Below are 10,235 nucleotides of genomic sequence, written 5' to 3' on the forward strand. Positions count from 1 at the left end.
TTTTCCACATTTTATTACGTTACAACATTATCTTAATTAGTCCCACAGAATTTTACCTTGGAGTAGCGGCTTCTATGGACAAATTTTGAACGTCTTTGAACTTCCAAGTTGGTTTAACGTTGGACTCACACACACCCCCATTAGCAAAGATTTCCAAATGGTAGACATGCAGTGGAATACGTTTCTGAGTGACAGAGTGAGGGTTTTGCATAAGCGATTTGTTACGATTTTTGTGAGGAAAAATGTCAAGGAATGTCAAGGAATGTCAAAAAGTTATTAACTAGTTCCCATGCTATTAAAATAATGTTTCTGTTCCGGAACAGTATAGAACACTTACATTTTTAGTTTGGGTTCTGTTCCTCAAATAATTTCATTATTTAACAGTTTTCTGTTCCCTTCCCTGAACTGATTCCAACCCATGGTTTATACACACATTGACATTTTGTGCACATTCAATTTACTTGGCATAGTTTTTAAGTCTGTATATTAAGTCTGTTTTTAAGTCTGTATCTCCCACCTCCAGCCACTACTGCCTTCAGGTTATGTCAGTATGGTGGCCTGCAATGCTGATTACTAATCAACCCCTTGTTCCCAAACCCTAGACACTGGACAACCACCTTGACTTTTAATAGACTGGGAGGACCTTTTACCGGAATGTTTTAACTGATTCTTTCAAATCTACAAGCATGTGGCTAGTGGGAAGGTAGCCTCAATCCAGATGAAATCACTCCATGTTTCACAATTATTTGTGTAGTGAAACAAATGTGAAACTGGCTAGGGGGTAGGGGCTTGGGAGGTTAACCTTGGCATGTTGTAGAATTTTGGTTTGAAGTTTGGTAATGGGTTTAGGTTGACTTTTTAAATCTTCTTCATCCAAAACTCTCCACATAGAATTTTGGTTTAAAGTTTGGTAGAAAGGATATAGTTTCTGGTTTCCTTACAGACAGTACCCAGGGTTATTCTTTATTTGTAATATTTTCTACATTGTAGAATAATAGTGAAGACATCAAAACTATGAAATTACACACATGGAATCATGTAGTAATCAAAAAAGTGTTAAACAAATCAAAATATATTTGATATTTGATATTCTTCAAAGTAGCCACCCTTTGCCTTGATGACAGCTGTGCATGGTTCAGCTTTGCACGCTCTTGGCATTCTCTCAACAAGCTTCATGAGGTAGTCACCTGGAATGCATTTCCATTAACAGGTGTGCCTTGTTAATTTGTGGAATTGCTTTCCTTCTTAATGTGGTTGAGCCAAACAGTTGTGTTGTGACAAGTCCATATTATGGCAAGAACAGCTCAAATAAGCAAAGAGAAACAACAGTCCATCATTACTTTAAGACATGAAGGTTTCAAGATTTTAGAAAATCTCTTCAAGTGGAATCACAAAAATCATCAAGTGCTAAGATGAAACTGGCACTCATGAGGACTACCACAGGAAAGGAAGATGCAGAGTTACCTCTGCTGTAGAGGATAAGTTGATTAGAGTTAAATGCACCTCAGATTGCAGCCTAAATAATTGCTTCACAGAGTTAAAGTTACAGACACAACTCAACGTCAACTGTTGAGAGGAGACTGCGTGAATCAGGCCTTCATTGTCAAATTGCTGGAAAGAAACCACTAAGAAAGGACACCAATAATAAGAAGAGACTTGCTTGGGCCAATAAACACGAGCAATGGACATTAGACTGGTGGAAATCTGTCCTTTGGTCTGATGAGTCCAAATTTGTGAGACACAGAGTAGGTGAAAGGATAATCTCTGCATCTGTGGTTCGCACCGTGAAGCATGGAGGAGGAGGTGTGGGGGTGCTTTGCTGGTGACACTGTCTGTGATTTATTTAGAAGTCAAGGCACACTTAAGCAGCATGTCTACCACAGCATTCTGCAGCGATATGCCATCCAATCTGGTTTGCGCTCATTTGTTTTTCAACAGGATAATGTAGATACTGCTGAACGTTACTCTCATTCTTGATCGACGTGTTTGGGAAAGGTATTCTAATTGTACCAAGAGTTGCCATGATGTTGTCCATTATTATACTGCAGAGATTCTTGAGCATTCATCCTCAAGAAAATATGTCATGTGGGACACAGAGTTCTCCTTTTGCCTCTTCAGATGAGAGATCCCTGTCACCAAAGCGTTGCAAAGGCTCAGACCCTTTTCCTATGCCGGGGACATTTATTTTTAAACCATTTTCTATGATATTGAAATTAGGCTGTTAATACTGTATTTAGAAGTGTAGAAATGTAAAACTACTGTTTCAGAATAAATCAAAAATATATCCTATATCTCCTTTGTGAGATCCGTGACCCTTTTAAAGGACAGTCACTGTTGTCTAGTTGAGGAATTTGTCTTCAACCTGAATGATTTACTAAAGACGGAAGAGCATCCAACGGAGAGTGATTTTCAAAAATACATGATGAGAAATTAAATGTTTCATTGGAATGGCTTGAATGACATTATATTGCCATGTTGTACTGGATAATCCTATACATGTGTAATGCATTAGTGTCCATTTGTAAAATGACAGATATCTCAAAGCTGGGAGGGAAATACAGTGCCTTGTGAAAGTATTCGACCCCCCTGAACTTTGCGACCTTTTGCCACATTTCAGGCTTCAAACATAAAGATATAAAACTGTATTTGTTTTGTGAAGAATCAACAACAAGTGGGACACAATCATGAAGTGGAACGACATTTATTGGATATTTCAAACTTTTTTAACAAATCAAAAACTGAAAAATTGGGCGTGCAAAATTATTCAGCCCTCTTAAGTTAATACTTTGTAGCGCCACCTTTTGCTGCGATTACAGCTGTAAGTCGCTTGGGGTATGTCTCTATCAGTTTTGCACATCGAGAGACTGAAATTTTTTCCCATTCCTCCTTGCAAAACAGCTCGAGCTCAGTGAGGTTGGATGGAGAGCATTTGTGAACAGCAGTTTTCAGTTCTTTCCACAGACTCTTGATTGGATTCAGGTCTGGACTTTGACTTGGCCATTCTAACACCTGGATATGTTTATTTTTGAACCATTCCATTGTAGATTTTGCTTTATGTTTTGGATCATTGTCTTGTTGGAAGACAAATCTCCGTCCCAGTCTCAGGTCTTTTGCAGACTCCATCAGGTTTTCTTCCAGAATGGTCCTGTATTTGGCTCCATCCATCTTCCCATCAATTTTAACCATCTTCCCTGTCCCTGCTGAAGAAAAGCAGGCCCAAACCATGATGCTGCCACCACCATGTTTGACAGTGGGGATGGTGTGTTCAGGGTGATGAGCTGTGTTGCTTTTACGCCAAACATAACGTTTTGCATTGTTGCCAAAAAGTTCAATTTTGGTTTCATCTGACCAGAGCACCTTCTTCCACATGTTTCGTGTGTCTCCCAGGTGGCTTATGGCAAACTTTAAATGACACTTTTTATGGATATCTTTAAGAAATGGCTTTCTTCTTGCCACTCTTCCATAAAGGCCAGATTTGTGCAATATACGACTGATTGTTGTCCTATGGACAGAGTCTCCCACCTCAGCTGTAGATCTCTGCAGTTCATCCAGAGTGATCATGGGCCTCTTGGCTGCATCTCTGATCAGTCTTCTCCTTGTATGAGCTGAAAGTTTAGAGGGATGGCCAGGTAGATTTGCAGTGGTCTGATACTCCTTCCATTTCAATATTATCGCTTGCACAGTGCTCCTTGGGATGTTTAAAGCTTGGGAAATATTTTTGTATCCAAATCCGGCTTTAAACTTCTTCACAACAGTATCTCGGACCTGCCTGGTGTGTTCCTTGTTCTTCATGATGCTCTCTGCGCTTTTAACGGACCTCTGAGACTATCACAGTGCAGGTGCATTTATATGGAGACTTGATTACACACAGGTGGATTGTATTTATAATCATTAGTCATTTAGGTCAACATTGGATCATTCAGAGATCCTCACTGAACATCTGGAGAGAGTTTGCTGCACTGAAAGTTAAGGGGTTGAATAATTTTGCACACCCAATTTTTCAGTTTTTGATTTGTTAAAAAAGTTTGAAATATCCAATAAATGTTGTTCCACTTCATGATTGTGTCCCACTTGTTGATTCTTCACAAAAAAATACAGTTTTATATCTTTATGTTTGAAGCCTGAAATGTGGCAAAGGGTCGCAAAGTTCAAGGGGGCCGAATACTATCGCAAGGCACTGTACATACTGGACCAGGTGAAGAGTGATGTACCGGTAAACTATTACTATATTTGTTTAACTTTTAAATTAGGTCATAGTGTGTCCTTGTACAGTACATATTTTGTGTTCAATACAGAACCCTGACAAAATCAAATCAAATTTTATTTGTCACATACACATGGTTAGCAGATTTTCATGCGAGTGTAGCGAAATGCTTGTGCTTCTAGTTCCGACAATGCAGTAATAACCAACAAGTAATCTAACTAACAATTCCAAAACTACTGTCTCATACACAGTGTAAGGGGATAAAGAACATGTACATAAAGATATATGAATAAGTGATGGTACAGAGCAGCATAGGCAAGATACAGTAGATGGTACCGAGTACAGTATATACATATGAGAGGCCTTGTGTCAACGATGAATATGAAATTAGACAAAGGGAAGGGGGCCTTTTCGGTCTCCAACCTTTGCAGCATCATTATAGGTACGGTGGAGTCCAAATCATGACATTTTTACATGACATTTGAATTCCTTCTCTTGCTAATATTTGTTTTCCCCCTTTACTGCAGGTGAGTGTCTTGGTGAATCAAAGGGTACAGAGGCAGAAATACTACAGGCAACATCAACCTGCCTGAAATATGCACCTGACTGCTAGTGGGACAGTGGGAGGGGCAATGAGTAAGGGGATGAAATAAGTTAAAAGCATAAAATCTGGTCTGACAGTGCCTGTTTTCTTTTGTATATCCAAAATGTCAACACTTTACTTGACACTTAGCATCATAACACGTTATGAACTGACATAAATTGTCATACTATGGTCATAACACTGTCATGACACATATATTTAGACCTGTCGTGACATATATTGCATTGTTTTATGGCTGGCTATGACACCTACATAAGAGTTTCAAAACCAAAAACACACAAGGCAAAACATGCAATTACATCATAGCTTACTTCTCCACAGTGTTTTTGTTATGTTTTCTGAAATTGACCATATTATATTGTAATTTTAATTGCATACACATTGATGTCAGACATGCACCTAACCCAATGCTCTGTTGCTGATGACTGGGATGAATGCAGGAGCAGATTTCAGGAGCAGGATAAGGTGCCCTCTTTTTGACCGATGTGATAGGCCTATCTGGCTAATATGATGCTGATGGTTATAATGCTTCTTGACAGTGTCATAAATGGTATTTTCTACAAGTACTTTAAAATATGGGAAAAAACTATTTAGTTTGTGTTGTTTGTTTTTCATAACCAGCCATAAAATAATGCAATATATGCCACAACAGAACTCAATATATGGGTCATGATACCGTCATGGACATATTATGACAGGTTATGACAAGTTATGTCAGCTGTTATGACATATTTATGTTTATGTTTATGACCGTGTCATAATGTATTATGATGCTAGGTGTCACACCATGGCCATAGAGAGCCTTTGTTTCTCTATGGTGTAGTAGGTCAGGGCGTGACTGGGGGGTATTCTAGTTTATTATTTCTATGTTGGGTTCTAGTTAATTTTTCTATGTTGGTGATTTGTATGATTCCCAATTAGAGGCAGCTGGTAATCGTTGTCTCTAATTGGGGATCATATTTAGGTACCATTTTTCCCACCTGCATTTGTGGGATATTATTTTGTTTTTTTGTGCATGTGCACCACGTAGTCACGTTTCGTTGTTAGCTTATTGATTTATTTGTTTTGTTCTTGCTCAGTTTCACTTGATAATAAATATGTGGAACTCACATCCGCTGCGCCTTGGTCCATCTCTCCTCACGAATGCGACACTAGGTGTCAAGTAGTGTTACCCTAATTTGTTTCCAAGAAGTCTGTGCCAGAAATGCATTGTTGACCTTTTTTTATGAGAAAAAAAAATTGGGATTGTACATCTATTTGGTGGAGTAATCAACTTTCATTTCAACCGTTTTTGGATTTGACGTGAAAAAAAAATGGCATTACAGTTTTTACATAGACAAAGGATTACAAAATGCTGTTCCAAGTTACTGCTGTTATTGTGTTACAGATTTTTTTTGCCAACAGTAGTATAGACCCTAAAGCTCTGTTTCCACCAGATTCGTTTTATTAGGGAGATAGGGTTATGCAATTATGTTCACAAGAACAAATAACCACATCTGTAATTTAAATCCAGTCCGAACCTAGTATTATCAGAGGACCTTGGAGTTAGTCAAACTCTCCTGCCATGTAAAAAAATGACTGACATGGCAGGAGAGTAATCATTCCAGGCAAAAAAAGGGGTGGTAGACTAACTCCAAGGTCCTCTGATAATACTAGTGCTGTGCGAATCAACATCCCTGTGTTTTGAGAGAAATGTCTGAGTTTGACAGGTGTTTGCTCATGGTTGGAGCAAGAAAACAACTGATTCAATAAATTGATGCTTAAAATTAAGTGCTGTGCATAGACTATATATGAAGGGCTTACATGTATGTATTAACTTTCACATTGAATGCATTAATTTATGCCAATGAATGCATGAATTAAACATGCCAAATGCATCAGTAAAAACATATTGTGCCTATTAAATGCTGATAAGACAAAGCAGGATTACTTTCTCATCCAAAGCCTAAAAAATAATCTCAAATGCATGTGCGCTGTTTAGCTCACATCTGCAGTCTGGGGGACATTTAGGACGTATTGTACTGCTTATCACAAAGATTAGGATTATGATCAAACTTCCTCAATTCAAATATTATGGCAACACCATACCAAAGATGGTTTGATATGGTTTAGAAACTTGGGAGCCAAGCTTGAGTTATAAATGTATCCTATTATCACCTGGTGTCTGTAATATTTGTGATGTGGTGAAATGACCAGGCAGGAGACGGGAGTACAGTTAGTTTCGTTTAGTCAAAAAACCCTCGTGCTCTATAGTCCCCTGGCCCAATAGTGTGCATGTGCATTTCCCATTAGGTGTAGTAACATAACACTGCCGTAATACATTACTGCTCAGTAACAGCATAGTAACTAATATAAACAGATGTAGATCCCAGATACTACACTCCTCCCCCATAGTGTTTAACTCCCAGAGAACAAGGTAAATACATTAGGGAACTACTAATGCAATATCGGAACAATGCATTCTTAAACATGTTTCAACTACTGGATTGAAGCCGACTTTTCAGAGCCCAGCACATATCCAGGGGATTATTCTGCCCCGAAGATGGAATTTTGTGTCCTAATAACTAACCCAGGTGATGCCCTTTGTCTCTCCTTTTATCTAGGACATATTAATGTATTTGTTTGTCTTACTGTCTGTTACCTCCTGAAACTGCTCAACTCACAGGTCAAGATTTTGAGGTGTCCTTTGTTGTTGAATATGATATCTCCGCTCCTTCTGTGCTTCCGGTGGTGGGCCAGGTTCGGGTGGAAGGTCAGGCTCTGTTTCTCTCATACGTCCACAGTTATGAGAATAGTCCCGGGGGTCGTTATTGTTCTTGTTCTCTCGGCATGTCTCTGCTGGGGTGTTGGACCGTAGCAGGTGATCCACATGAACGTTGACATGGCAATGACCATATTGGACTTGGTAAGTCCTCTGTGTTGCAAGATCCCACCTGAGATCCACAGGCTCTTGGGGTGTCTGAAATCACGTACCGTCACCCTCTCTCCCTCTTTGAATTCTCTGACAGTCTTTGAGTGTCTGTCATGAGCTTTCTTCTGCTGTAGCTGGTGCTTTGCCACAGTGCTTGACAAGTCTGGTTTCAACAATGTCAGGTGGGTACGTGGTTGGCGTTTCAGAAACAGTTCAACTGGTGTACATTCCGTTAGTGTGGGTGGTGTGTTACGGTATGTAAACAGGAAACGGGGAAGCCTTTGGTGGGTGGGCACAGACTGAACCTCGAGTCTAGTCCAGGCCTTCTTAAAAGGTTTGCATGGCTCTCTCCGCTACTCTGTTTGATGCCGGATGGTAAGGTGCTGACAGGATGTGTTTGATTGTCTTGAATAGGGAACATTTCCATCTACTTGGAATGGACATCAACGACAACAAGGAAATGTTGCTTGTCAATCTTGGCGTAATCCGCATGGATGCGTTCCCATGGTGTAGCAGCCCAGGACCATGGATGAAGAGGTGTAGCAGCCCAGGACCATAAATGAAGAGGTGTAGCAGCCCAGGACCATGGATGAAGAGGTGTAGCAGCCCAGGACCATGGATGAAGAGGTGTAGCAGCCCAGGACCATGGATGAAGAGGTGTAGCAGCCCAGGACCATGAATGAAGAGGTGTAGCAGCCCAGGACCATGAATGAAGAGGTGTAGCAGCACAGGACCATGGATGAAGAGGTGTAGCAGCCCAGGACCATGGATGAAGAGGTGTAGCAGCCCAGGACCATGAATGAAGAGGTGTAGCAGCACAGGACCATGGATGAAGAGGTGTAGCAGCCCAGGACCATGGATGAAGAGGTGCAGCAGCCCAGGACCATGGATGAAGAGGTGCAGCAGCCCAGGACCATGGATGGAGAGGTGCAGCAGCCCAGGACCATGGATGAAGAGGTGCAGCAGCCCAGGACCATGGATGAAGAGGTGCAGCAGCCCAGGACCATGGATGAAGAGGTGCAGCAGCCCAGGACCATGGATGAAGAGGTGCAGCAGCCCAGGACCATGGATGAAGAGGTGCAGCAGCCCAGGACAATGGATGAAGAGGTGCAGCAGCCCAGGACCATGGATGAAGAGGTGCAGCAGCTCAGGACCATGGATGAAGAGGTGCAGCAGCCCAGGACCATGGATGGAGAGGTGTAGCAGCCCAGGACCATGGATGAAGAGGTGCAGCAGCAGGCTTGTTGTGAACAGCTTCACAAGGTGAGCAGTGACCTACATGCTGTTGAATGTCCTGATCCAGTCCAGGCCACCACAGATAACTGCAGGCGAGTGCTTTCATTCGAGTGATCCCTGGATGCCCCTCATGCAGGTCAGATAGCAGTCTCCTTTGGAATTTGGGAGGTACCACCACCCTTGATCCTCCACAGCAGTGGACAACTGGTCTTTCTTGTCAATGAATGAACAAAGGTTTTCGTCATTTACAAAGGTTGGCCAACCGCCTAATCTTAAGTCCAAGACCTTGGAAAGCACGGTGTCTTTCCCCGTTTCCTCTGCTATTTATGAAGCAGATATGGGCAGTTTGTCGATGAGAGAGATCTGGAAGACTGCTCGATCATCTTCACTGTCGGAGTCACTATTGCATGGCAGTCTTGATAGTGCATCTGCATTTGCGTGATCACTTGGTCGTCTGTACTCAATCTCGTAGTCGTAGGCTAGCAATATCAGAGCCCAACGTTGCATTTGAAGTGCAGCAAGGGTTGGTATTGCTGATTTTGGTCCAAGGATGGCCAACAGAGGCTTGTGATCTGTCAGCAGTTGGAACTTTCTTCCGTATAGGTATTTGTGAAACTTCTTCACTCCGAATATTATGCTCAGGGCTTCCTTCTAAATTTGAGCATAATTTTCCTCACTTGTTGAGAGGGTCCGTGATACAAATGCAATAGGGTGTTCTTCACCTGACGGTAGAACATGTGAGATGACGGCTCCTACTCCATATGGAGATGCATCACTCGTGAGTCTCAGCTTCATCTCTGTGTCGTAGTGGTCAAGTCACTTGCTCTTTAGCAGACGCTGTTTGCAAGTCTTGAATGCTTATTCGCATTGTGGGGACCAATTCCACTTTGTATCGGCCTGCAGCAGTTGGTGAAGCGGATGCAAACAATTTGGACAAGTTTGCCACAAACTTTCTGTAATAGTTCAGGACTAAGGTGCTCTCCAATGGTTGGTTCTGACATGAGGATGTCGTCCATGAAGCACACAGCATTGCCTATACAATCCAAGATCTGATCCATTATGTGTTGGAGTATCGCTGGAGCTGTCGAGATTCCATAGGCCAAGCGATTGAATCGGAATAGCCCCTTATGTGTATTGATGGTCAGATACTGATATCTGACTCAGGATCCAGCTTCAGTTGCTGATAAGCGAATGCCAGGTCCAGCTTACTGAAAACCTTCCCACCAGCTAGTGTGGCAAACAGATCTTCAGCGTTTGGTAGTGGATATTCCCCTGGTAGT

Source organism: Oncorhynchus gorbuscha, linkage group LG03, assembly GCF_021184085.1.
Source record: "Oncorhynchus gorbuscha isolate QuinsamMale2020 ecotype Even-year linkage group LG03, OgorEven_v1.0, whole genome shotgun sequence".
In the NCBI taxonomy this organism is placed as follows: Eukaryota; Metazoa; Chordata; class Actinopteri; order Salmoniformes; family Salmonidae; genus Oncorhynchus; species Oncorhynchus gorbuscha.